Raw genomic sequence first — 13,381 nt, 5'->3', positions numbered from 1 at the left:
GACACTCCTTCTCCCATTGACCTGCCAAGTGGTCTATTCACCCCCTAGGTGGATGGTGGTGCCTCAATGTCGGGGCCTGACCAGGCCCAGGGTTGGGGTCGAGCCGAGGCCACGCGACCTTGTTATGTAGTGTCCAAAGATGGCGGCTGGGCCGGGGCAGTGGTGCTGACGGGGGCCCGGGCCAGCCGATACTGGGGTGTTCGGGGGCTGGAGTTCCGTTGTGGACGGGTCGTGGGTTGCCCCAGTGGGTTGCCGGGATGGTTCTTGTCGGGGATACAGGGAGAGCAGGGGTCTGGTCCCCGTCATGCGGGGAGGGAGCGGGCCTTCCCCGAGGCCTGTCCAACAATACCTATTGAACAAGACAGGGCTTAGTATGATATCAGTCATTTTTGATTTGTTAATTTAATTAATGTTTTAATTCCTTACCATCTCAACTTTTGGTGTTTTTCCACGAATGACTCTTCTCAACTATTCACTATGCTAACCTACTCTATCCAATTATATCCTATTGAGTACTAATCCTATTCTATTTAAATAACTAAGATGTACCTAGCTGTGTGTTTAACTCTAATATGCCAAACTAAATATGTATACTCTAATGTATCTCCTACTCTATTAAATGTGTTCTCTTGGTCTTTCAGGTTCTCTGATCATTTGTATCACAGGTAAGTTTTTATTTTAATTCACTTTCTTCTGACATTCTTTTCCTTAAATTAATATCCAAGAAATATTATCCTCTATGATTCCTTTAAGTTTGTTCACTTATCTCTCTTTCCGTTCTTCTTTGCAGGAGTGACGGCGTCGGTGGAGGCCTCAGACGAACCATGCAAACGAAGGTACGTGAAGAAATTCAGAAGCGGTAATAACAGCTTCTGTTCTCGGGTCTCAGACGAGTGCTTCCTACAACCGCGTATTGTAGAAACGCGGTAAGAATCCCACCTGTCTTCGTCTAGGGAACTGCAATAACAGGAGCGCTGAGGAACACGGCTGACTCTGGCAATTACTTCAGTGAAGTGTGCAGTTTCTCGTGATCGCGTGCTTCACCTGAATCACCACACCTGCAATCCTGCTTGGAAACTAGACCACATTTTCACTGTTGACTTTAGCTGCCATCTTGGAGTTCCAATTGTGGTTCAGATACCGCCAATCATTGTTTTGGGGGCATTTTCCTTGGTTCAACCAATTTGGTTTGCTTGATACAGAGGAGATCACGTGTCTTGCTTGCCTAGGAGCTCTGACATAATTAGTGTAATTACTCATACAGGGAAAACAGTCGGAACACCGCGGTCTGAACCACAAGTGTTCCGACTATGCAAGCTATACCACACATGCCATTACCACTCGCATGGTTAAGGCAGTGCCCGGTCCAGGTGCAGGAAGACAGCAGTAAGGTGAGGTAAGTGGGCTGTGTATTTTCTAAGGGCTGGGGCGAGATCGGGCCAGGTTTTAGGGCAGTGGAAGGGGTTGGGGTAGTTTAAGGGACAGAGCAGGGGAGGTGGGGGGTCAGGGTAGTGTAAGTTAGGGTGCAGGGCTTTAGGCCTTGTGGCAGTGAGAGGGGAATCAGTAGGTGGGTTAGTCTTTAGTGTGGGTCGGGGTAGGTTTTAGGGCAGTAGAAGAGGTTGGGGCTAGCTTGAATTCAGTGGCACAGTGAGCAAGGGACCCACGTCTGGACAAACCCATTCCACTTAGGGCAAAAAGTGCTACACAAACAAATGATGGACAGAATGCCGAATAAATGATGCAGTCACCCCAGTCAAGAAATCTGGGTTAAATCCATAAATCTGTTGCTCACCATGCCACCCCAGTTTATACCCAGTCATATGCAAATCAGTCTTGACCCTGTTCCACATGGGAATAGTCCAGCCCGAACTGCCATGCCTGGTCCTCCCTGGACTGGAAACAAGCATCCGGGGACCTGTTTTGGGGTCTACCCCTAATCAGCCAGGCTAACTTGAATCCAGGGGCACTGTGATCATGGGACCCACGTCTGGGCATACCCATCCCCCTTAAATCTTTCCCTTAAAATGTTTTCTGAATGCTATTTGTGCATTCCTTGAGAGTTGCATCTTTGGGCTAGTGTTTGGGCTTATACTGCTCTGCGTTTGGCTGAATTTGGGCTTGCACTTGGACAGCTTTGGGCTTCGGATGTGTCTCAACATCTGGCAACACTAACAGTGAAATGCAGATACATTCTACCACTCCGCCGCCACCTTTCCTCCTGCGCGGTCCCCCTCAACATTTTCAAATACGGCACGCCGACAGATCTCCACAAGCACAGCTTTTCAAGAAAGCGTTGGGGCACAGCGCAGAGACTCAAGAACTCACAAGTGCACCTGTGCACCACTGCACTTTGCTGCTCCATAAATTATTGCATGAATCCAAAAATTCTGTTGAAGGTCTCCATGTTGAGGTGTTCTTGCTTCAATATTGAGTGGGCTCCTCGCCGCCAGTTTGAATTTAAAGAATAACCTTTGGAAGTGTTGACTAAGAGGAGCATCCATCAACCGACTTGAAGCAACTGACACAGCACTTCAGTGCTAACATTCCACTTACATCACATTCCACACATCATGTTCTATAAAAGAACCAAGCTGTCAGAGACATCAAAGGTGTCCCTAGGAGGGAGTACCACTGTGAGCAAATAAAATTTAGCAGTGTCTCCGAGTAGTCTTGGGTCCAGCGACACCAGACCAGGGACCATCAGTGGAAGTGTGAGGCTACAGCAGTTGCTGTGCCCAACCGCCTCTCACAAACCAGCAGCAAAAGAAGCTGCCCTGCTGAAGGCATAGAATACCTTCCTTACTGCCTCTCCCTGGCCTCTTCCGCCTGCCCACAGAGAAAAGAAAATGCCTCATGGATTTGGGCCTGTTGTTTCCCACGAAAGGCGACTTGGACCCAGTCTTCCAGAGTCCACGTTATTCTCCAGTCAGACCGGAAGCAACTTGTAATCCCCGTTATCTCACGGAGAGATACCACCTGGTATTGTACACTCTGGCCTTGGTACCTTCCCACTGAGTTAACGAGTAACTCGTAACAGGGCCCTCAGTAATGACTCATAAATGATTCTCATGCTGTCTGAATATTGACAAATACATCCTAATACTTACATGACATCTTTCCTCTTAACACCCAGGACTCAGTGGTTGAATTCCAAAGAACTATGTCCCACATACTGAGTTGGATGAGCTGCAGCCATCTGAAGCTCAATCCGGGCAAGACCGAGTTGATCTTGCCCGGACAGAGCTCGCTTAGTTGGAACTCCAGCTTCTGGCCCATCAGTATGGGAGTCCCCCCATCTAAATCAACGGTGGTCAAGAGCCTAGGTATCCTTATCAGCGAGGATCTCTCGCTAAAAAGACAGGTTGGAGCGGTGGTATCCTCCAGCATCTTCCAACTGCAGAAAATAAAAAAAATCGCTCGTTTTTTTTCCCCTGCAGCTCTCACACAGATTGTCATCTCCTTGGTTCTGTCCAGGCTTGACTTCTCCAACAGTCTCTATCTCGGCCTGCAAATTGGAGAGCTAAAACGTCTCCAGCCTGTCCAGAACCAAGCCGCCAGGCTTCTTCTGAATATACCTAGGAGGCAATCTATCAGACCTGGCCTTAAACAGCTCCACTGGTTGCCAGTTGAGCAGCGTGTGGCCTTCAAGGCCGGGTGCATACTGTTCAGGTCTTTGAATAACTCTGGCCCTCTATTCATCAGAGATCTATTCAAAAAATACTGCCCTTCCCGTCATCTTCGTTCGACCTATAAATCACTCCTGATCGTACCCCCATTTAAAAGGAAACGCCTTGGAGGCAGCTGTTTCGACCACCTCGCTGCAGGTTTTTGGAACTCTCTCCCCCTCAACATTAAACTCAACGATAACATCCTCAGTTTCAGACATTCTCTGAAAACCTGGCTTTTCACTCAAGCTCACTACTGATAGCACTGCTTTTTCTATTATCTGCCTGCTTGGTTCATTTTCTATAGCGCCATGAAGCCTCCGGGCGTACGAGCGCTCAATAAATTCCCAATTAACATTAACATTAACATTAACATTCTGGTTCCCTAAAGCAACTTTGCTTCCTCTAAAGAGTGATTAAGACCTTTAAGAAAGCAAGTCAAGTCGAAGAATATTTTCTTTTAAATGTATTAATTTTCTGCCCTTTAAAGATAACTATCTGATTTATAACCTTTATTTACTGGTCTAAATAATTAAGAACTTTCAAACATAGAAGTTTATTTATTTCTTGAAACAATAAAACGTCAGTGCAAACGAGTGGAATGTGTTACTCATATCCATCCGCAGTGTCCTGCTCCAGTTATCCATGAGATAATACATGAATGAGATTCATGTCTGAGATGCATGACTGTGATCTGTTCTTTCTTTCATGGAAGGGCTGCCGGGTTACAGGGTCAGATTACTTGCTGCTGTCATATATAGACTTTTATTTATAGGATAGGAAGCTTGAAAATAGTAGTTGGCTGATAAGGGTGCATCTGAAATGTTTTCGCAAAACCATCACTACGCAACGGGTTGTAGCAGCCTTTAATTACATGGAATAACATGACTTTCGAAAAGTTATTGTATGTCATTTTCTCCTTTGTCAGGGATTTGAGTTTGACACTAAAAACTTCACAATTAATGCACAGTAAATGAGAAAGCCATTATTAATAACAAATTGGGGGGCATATTACCAAGGGGGGCGATAGGCAATTATCGCCGGTTTAGCGGCCGTTTTCGGCCGCTAAGAGGCGATAATTCTATCGCTCTATTAGCAAGCTGTTGCTAACTGATGTTAGCGACAGCTTTTAGGCGATAGCGAGCGGTTTGGGGCCCGCTTTGCATGTCAGCAATATTTATCGCTAATGACATGCAAAGTGGGCGTACCCGACCTGTTAGCGACTGAAAGCAGTCGCTAACGTCGCTATCGCCTATTAGCAAGGCAGGCGTAGCGATGGAAATATTCCCACTCTCGCCAAAAACTAACGCCTGCTCAGACCAGTTCCTAGCCATGTTATCCAATGGGAGGTGGATAACATGGCTAAGAGCATTTCGTCGCTAATGCGTGAATATCGCTGTATTCTCAGCGATATTCATGCATATCGCCGCTATCGCTGGATATTTCAGCACAATGGAGAAAAACGTTGCTAATAGCATGTTTTCTCCGCTAACATATCCAGCGATAAAAAAAAAATCGCCGCTAAGCCTATTTAGCGATAAATATCGCTACTTGTTTGTAATATGCCCCATTGGGCCATATTAACAAGCAAGCCCAGGTTCTGGTGTTAACCTGGGCTTCAAAGGGAATTCACAAGGGCATATTATCAAACCCATGATCGCCGCTTTAGTGGCAGTTTCCTGCCGATAAAAGCGGCGATAATGTATCGCCCTTGCTTGATAATATGGCCCAAAATTTCGAGTTTTTCTGTGGTCATTATTTGTTGTTCCTCTGAGTTTTTCTGAGGCACGTGCGTAATTTCCATTTTAGCAGCGTAATCCTGCATAAATTTGCTGATTCCACATACCACACTTTATGACTGTGAAATTTCGGAAATTATACCATTGCACCACATGGTGGCAATATTTTAGCACAGGAGCACGGGAACAAGTGAAAGACCAGAAAGCTAGCAGTTGTTCATGGTACTGGTGTGTTTTTGCACTTTATTTAACATGACCAATGTGGGTACAAGGACGCATTTGACTTCTAAAATAGAGAGCAAAATGCTGGTTTCACGTTTCTGCGTAATTTCGCTTAAATTGAGCAGAATTCTGCGGAATTGGATCAAAGTAAAGTACTCGAATTTCGCACACCTCCAGTTGTAATGAACTTGAATGTTGACTTTCTGGTCACAAACATATGTGCTTTCTGTTTACAGTCTACTTTTGGTGTTTAGATAGCCCTTGAACCACATAGCCAATCATATCCTTCTTAAAGAGAACACATACCGTATCTTGTATTACATTTCTTTATTGTGCAGTATCCACATGGGTACATTCTGTGAGTGGATATCGTTAGACCCAACCACAACATAATGTCATCCAGTTTTCTGAGCTAAGTCCAACGTAGAGCTTCAGGACCCAGTTATATCCACTTTCCCCCTACAGGCACCTACAAATGTATTCGGGAGAGAAAGTAGTGGAATTACAAAGATTCCTTGAGCCATAGGCTAGTCTTCACACCAGACTCCTTAAACTACCCCATACCCCCCTCTTTTCTCTCTTGCGTCGTTCCTTGACAATGGTACCTCCCTTTTCTGGTTGAACTGGAAGATATTTTTGTTGGAGAATATGTGGGTGCAAAGTGAGGGTGTAACTACCATATTCTTCCCCTAAGGGAACATAGAGGGGACTGACATCCAGGAATTCCAGAATCACAATTCTATTCCTACATGACAACAAGAAGGCGACTAGGACAGAGGCTAGAACAACCCCAGGGACATAAGTGGAGCGTGGCCCAGTACCCACGCATGCCAACAAGATTAGTTGCTGTCAGTGATGAGTCTTGCTTGCCTGTATTTACTTCTATACTTCTGGAGTCCGAGATGGTGTGTCACCAATGGGTCAATGGCTTCTCTATCTCTTGGAAACCATGCCACCCCAAGAGAACACTGTCAGTTAAGGATGTCCCCACTTCCAGAGTTTTACCTTCATAATAATTCAAATGCCTTGAGGGAACCTCAAAGAAAGGACCTTCCCCCAGGGTGCCCCCATGGAATCGTGTGGTACCAGACTCCTGTGGGTCTTCACCAAGCTCACCACATGACCTCTCCCACTCTCTCAAAGTATTCAAACCCAGGTAGATGGCAGACATGTGCATACATCCACATAGGAAATAACACACTGACTCTATGCTCGCTAGAAGCGAAGCCATGCTAATGCAGGTGAGCTATCTGTCTTCACATACTAAGGGAAAAAAACAAACCGCTCAGCCTCTTTTGAGTCTGTTCACTACCATATAGAATGACCAATAGATGCATGCACACAAAGCACTCTCCATTATAATAGTGACTTTTTGCTAATGACCTAGGGCCAAATGTAGTAATGCATTTTCTAGCCCCATACCTTGCGATTCAGTAATTCACAGGGTTTGAAACAAGAAAATGTGTTTTTCAAATTTACTAAACATGTTATCAAGTCGCTAAATGGGTTTTTGAAATCATAATGAATAACTATTTAGAAGCAGTGTCTTTAGGTAGTCCCTTCCAAACAATGGTTCCTTATCGAATGTATCAATGTTTTGTGACTGAAATGCGATCACAAAAAATTAATATGTTACTGATACCTCAAAGGAGGTGATAGCTCATTCATAAAAAGGTCCCCAGGAGAATGGTTAAATAAGTACTTTTAAGGTTGAGCCTAGAGTCGGCGCGTATGGGCTGCTCTGCAAGGAATGCTGTAATACCTCTGTGGGCTTTGAACACGCCCACCACTTTTTCATTGGTTGTTTTTTCTGCCTTTACAAATTCCATTGCATTAGTTGTTGAATAGTGTGCATTTGTTACACCTTGTGGCTGTTTTGTTACCAGCCTGGCTACTGCTCCTGCTACATGGATCCTATCTCTTGTGGCCATATGTTTTGTTTCAGTACACTACTTTTTCTTTCCACCTTCTCCTCACCGTTCACGGCTGCACAGCTCTGAGTCCAGACCCAGTACATTTCATCTCCCTGTGCCTTTCTCTCAACAACACCTCCTGCCCCTCTCAACTTGTTATTTGCAGTGTCATTGTTCTGTTCCGTTGCCTGTGATGAGGTTTGTTTATAGCAGCACAAAGCCCAGTTTTGGCCAGCCGCTGGGCCGTTTATTGCTCTGCTGCCTATATATATGTAGAAGAAATTTCCCATGTAACAAATAATGCATCTGGTCACATGATTTTCGAGCTGCATACAAATGTTGATGGGGCAGGCACACATAATTAATGAGCACATGCCTGTGTTTTATTAATGGCATTAAAGGTTGTTGTTTTCACATGCTGGTAGTGGTTTTTACCTATCTATATCATCGATCCAGAACAGCGATTTTCTTGAAGTGCTTGTATGCTGTTAATGCTTGTGTTTTGAAAATATATACCTTTACCCACATTAAAATTACTTTTGCAGGTGATGCGCGTTTATTAACTTGTGATGCTGGTGTATATATCAATTAATAAAATTATTGGCTTCTTGTTCCTGATTCTGCCCTGTTCACACTGGGACTGCTATTTGAACCTTCCTGACTGTTGCCCCTCTCGTCCCAGCTGAGTCAATTGGCACAACTGTTCATTTTATTCAGGAAGGGGGAGAGGAAGCTTAGGGCAGCAGCTTCACAACGTGACAACAGAGGGTTAGATTAAGCATGTGCAAACATAAACCAACATCAGCAGCCAGGTAACAGCTCCAATGGCAGAACACTTTCCCTTTTGCTGGTGGTCTTGCATAAGCATGGGCGGAAAATCCGTTCCGCTCGCGGATTTTGCGGGTTTTCGGTAAATTTGCAATCCGCGAACGCTCGCGAATTTACCGAAAATCCGCAAATTCGCACGCAGCGGATTTTTTTTTCTTGGTGATACAATTTTGCGGCGTGCGGTGTAAGTTCACAATTGCGAACATGTAGGTGCGGCGGGCAGCAACAATCTCGCACTCGCGAAAGTACAGAATTTGCAATTCTGCACAAGAAATCCACTAGCAAGCAGCATAGACCTTCTGAAAATGATGATTTTTATCAGAATAACTCCTCAGGTTGACATTTGCCTGCCCTTTTTTGGATTTGAGGCCTTTTGACTTTCTTTGGATCACTTTTGGATTAGAAATAAACTTTCACAAGTAAGTTTGTTGGCATTACATTTGCTGTTCTGCAGAAAAACGAGTTTTGCTAAACTGAAAGCACTCAGCAGCAGGTGCAAAAGTTCAAATTCATCATTAATAACCATTCCCTGTAGTGCTTCCTGACTGGGGCCCCTCCAGAGTTCAGTTGCTAGTTGCAACAATTGTATGACCCTGCTCTGACCCTCACAGCCGGATCATAGAATAGCTACAAGTAGGCCACAAAGGTCCTGGAAAAAAAATTGCACTGCAACAGAAAGCAAATTACAGATAAGGAAGCAGGTGCAGAGTGGAATTTTAAAACAGTGACACATTAATAAATCAACCCCAAATTAATTCATGTCAGTTGAAGCAGGGCAGGTGTGCTTGCTTTTTCCCCCCATAATCTACAGTGATGATGATGAACCAGAGGGTGGCATTGATGTACCAGAGGGTGGCATGGGTGAAACAGAGGGTGGCAGTGTTGAAATAGAGGGTGCTGTGAACCTGTGATGATGAACAAGACGTAGAAACAACATAGTCGCGACCGTTGCGTGCCGACAAGTAAGTTCGCAATCGCGAACTGGTACAAAATCCTCGCGAACTAGCAGAAACCCTTGCGAACACAAAAATCCGCAAATTCGCGAGAATTCGTGGATTTTGCGGATTGCGAGTTCGCAAATTCGCAAAATTCGCGAACGCCAGATTCGCAAAATTCGCCCATGCTTAGTCTTGCATGATCCCCAGTAGCCCGGAAAAATTACCAGGAAGGAGGATTCCAATATTGCCAGTAGCCCAGTAACATCGACAGTAACATTTCACTATCGACAACAGTCTTCCACTATTGCTAATAGACTGACTCCATCATCAGTAGCCCAGCAGCATTCACTGTCTTCAGCAGCCTTCTGCTGTTGTTAACTTACCATTATCACCAGTAACCTGACAACACTGGCAAAAGGATTCCACTGACTCACTTATCATTCTATTGTCACTAGCCCTTTAACATCACAAGCGTCATGCCTCTTGTCCTAGCATCATTGCATGATTAACTATTTTTCCACAAGCACAGTAGCCTTCTGCTATTCACGAATGCATGTCATTACACCGCATACTAATTCCATGCGTCCCATTACAATGCGGGTATTACTAAGCAATGTCAATGACAATGACATGCCATTACATTGCAAACTTTTACCACGAGTATGCCTTTACCACGCATGCCAATACAACGCAAAGGCGTGCGTGGTAAAGCTATACTTGTGGTTAAAGTTTGCAAGGTAAGTGACAACCCTACCCGTACACCTACACAACCCTCCCCTGACCCCCAGTCCTCTCCCTACAATAACACTACACTACCCTACATGACCCTCCAACACTACCCTAAAACACTACACTACACTACCCTAAACCCTAAAACCGCTACAGTACACAAACACTACAACACTACCCTAAACCCTAAAACACAACACTACACAAAAACTACAACACTACCCTAAACCCTAATGCACTACACTACTCAAACACTACAACACTACCCTAAACCCTAAAACACTACACTACATAAACACTACAACACTACCCTAAACCACTACACTACACAAACACTACAACACTACCCTAAACCTTAAAACGCTACACTACACAAACACTACAACACTACCCTGAACCCTAAAACACTACACTAGTACACTACCCTAAACCCTAAAACACGACAATACACAAACACTACAACATTACCGTAAACCCCAAAACACTACACAAACACTACAACACTACCCTAAACCCTAAAACACTACACTACAAAGCACTACAACACTACCCTAACCCCAAAAACACTACACAAACACTACAACACTACCCTAAACCCTAAAACACTACACTACAACGCACTACAACACTACCCTAAACCCTAAAACACAACACTACACAAAAACTACAACACTACCCTAAACCCTAATACACTACACTACTCAAACACTACAACACTACCCTAAACCCTAAAACACTACACTACATAAACACTACAACACTACCCTAAACCACTACACTACACAAACACTACAACACTACCCTAAACCCCAAAACGCTACACTACACAAACACTACAACACTACCCTAAACCCTAAAACACTACACTAGTACACTACCCTAAACCCTAAAACACGACACTACACAAACACTACAACATTACCCTAAACCCCAAAACACTACACAAACACTACAACACTACCCTAAACCCTAAAACACTATACTACAAAAACACTACAACACTACCCTAAACCCTAAAACAGTAAACTACACAAACAGTACTACACTACTACACTCCCCTAAAGCCTAAAATACTACACTATACAAACACTACAGCACTACACTAAACCCTAAACCTCTACACTACACAGACACTACAACACTACCCTAAACCCTAAAACACTACACTACTGCACTACCCTAAAGCCTAAAACACTACATTATACAAACACTACAACACTACACTAAACCCTAAAACACTACCCTACATGAACACTACAACACTACCCTAAACCATTACCCACATTACTCCCACCCCTACATTACCCTAAACCCTAAAACACATCGACACTACAACACTATCCTAAACCATTACCCACACTACTCCCACCCCTACACTATCCTAAACCCTAAAACACTACGACACTACAACACTACCCACACTACTCCCACCCCTAACCCTAAAACAGTATGACACTACAACACAACCCTAAACCACTACCTACACTACTCCCACCCCTACACTACTCCTAACCCGTAAAACACTACAACACTGCCCTAAACTACTACCCGCACCCCAAGCACAATCAGCCTTACCTCTTTCCTCGTGATTCCTCTCCAGCGTCGCCATCTCTGCTCCCGGTTCCTGCTTCCTGCTTCACGGCGGTGCACGTCGTTGTGAGGAAACAGCTTGTTTCCTCTCAACGAGGTGGATCGGCATTACATTGCATGGGTTGTAACAGCGCATGCGATGTAATGTAATGGTATGCGTAGTAATGGCTACGCGTAGTTACATCGCATACGATGTAATTGCACAGCGTGGTAAAAAACGCGTTCTGATTGCTGTTTACCGCTATTCGCAGTAGTCCAGCAACACTGCAGCCAGCAGCTGTGTACTCTTGTTTAGGAGTAGACAGTTGTCCATGCAAATAGTTCCTACTCTTAAAAATTGGTTTTACAAACTTTTCTCTTTTTTTGTATATGTCCTCCATTTTCGTTTAAGGAAAACGGGCTAATTTAAAAAACATATATATATTTCTTTATTTAAAAGCATTCACAGACATGGTGGTCTGCTGCCCCCCTCAGGCCACCATCCCTGTGATGCCACTGAATTGTAATGGGTCGCAGTTTGTGATCTACTTCACTGATATCTATGAGGTAGGTCAAATTGTGACGAGCTGCAATTTGTTAGTTTGTGAATCAACATAGGTTGGTTCATAAAATGCAGTTGGTTTCGCTGAAAGTCGATGCGCAAATTGTGACTACTTTCAGTGAATCCAATGTATGTACACCTGGCCCCTAGTCACTGTATTCATCAGTACTTTTGTTGTGTTAGGCTGCCGCCTAAAGTTGCAGTGATCTAAAAACTAATGTTAGCTTATTGGTCAACAACCATGTTGAAGTTAGGGAAATTTATAAAGCGCACGTATTCCAAAAAGGTATCATGGCGCTAAGGCAGTCGCAGAAGATAGGGTGACAATTAGGCCTCAAAAGCACTAATGAATAACCAGGTCTTCAAGCCTTTTCGGACCTCCAAGTAGGATTGAGGAAATCAAAGGTTGTAAGGGAGAGAGTTCCAAAATCTGGGAGCCTGAGAGGAGAAACTCGACCCCCCGTGTTTCTTCCTAACAAAACGAGGAACAACCAAGAAATTCTTAGAGGAAGACCGCAAATTTCTAGAAGGCGAATAGGTTAAAAGCCTAGAAGCAACATAGAGGGGGGCTAAGCCCGCTAATGATTTAAAAATAAGACACCCTAATTTAAATAGGCATCTATGAACCACCGGTAGCCAATGCAGTTGCCTCAACAGCAGGAGGGCATGATGGAATCTGGAGCGGTAATAAATATGCCTAGCCGCCTGATTTTGAATGAGCTGGAGGCGGCGTAGTTCATAGGCCGGAATACCAATGTAGAGAGAATTGGCATAATCGACCCAGGAAATAACCAGGGCGAGAAGGATAGCCTTAAGAGCCTCAATGGTGAAAAAACGGGAGACCTTGCGAATAGTTCGAAGGCATAAAAAGCAAGAAGAGACGATCATACTAATCTGGGTGTGCATTGAAAGATCGTCACTGATTTTAATGCCCAGACTCTTCACCGACTTAACAGGAGAGGCGGCAGGTCCAAGGGAAGGGGGCCAAAAATTAGAAGACCAGGGATTGGATGAGCCTCCGAACAAGACTAACTCAGTCTTGTCGGGATTTAACTTATCTGTCATTCAAACAAATTATTAGGCTACTGACACAGAGGCTATCTTGGAATGGTTTGTCTCATGATGAAAAACATTCCAAGACATCTCCCATGTATGCACATATTTCGTGACACACCTGTGGTCATTCAGAATTTTTTTTGTCAGGGACTATAAAAAT

This window comes from Lissotriton vulgaris, chromosome 3_1 (assembly GCF_964263255.1).
Source record: "Lissotriton vulgaris chromosome 3_1, aLisVul1.2, whole genome shotgun sequence".
In the NCBI taxonomy this organism is placed as follows: domain Eukaryota; kingdom Metazoa; phylum Chordata; class Amphibia; order Caudata; family Salamandridae; genus Lissotriton; species Lissotriton vulgaris.
Note: the sequence above shows the minus strand (reverse complement) of the source record.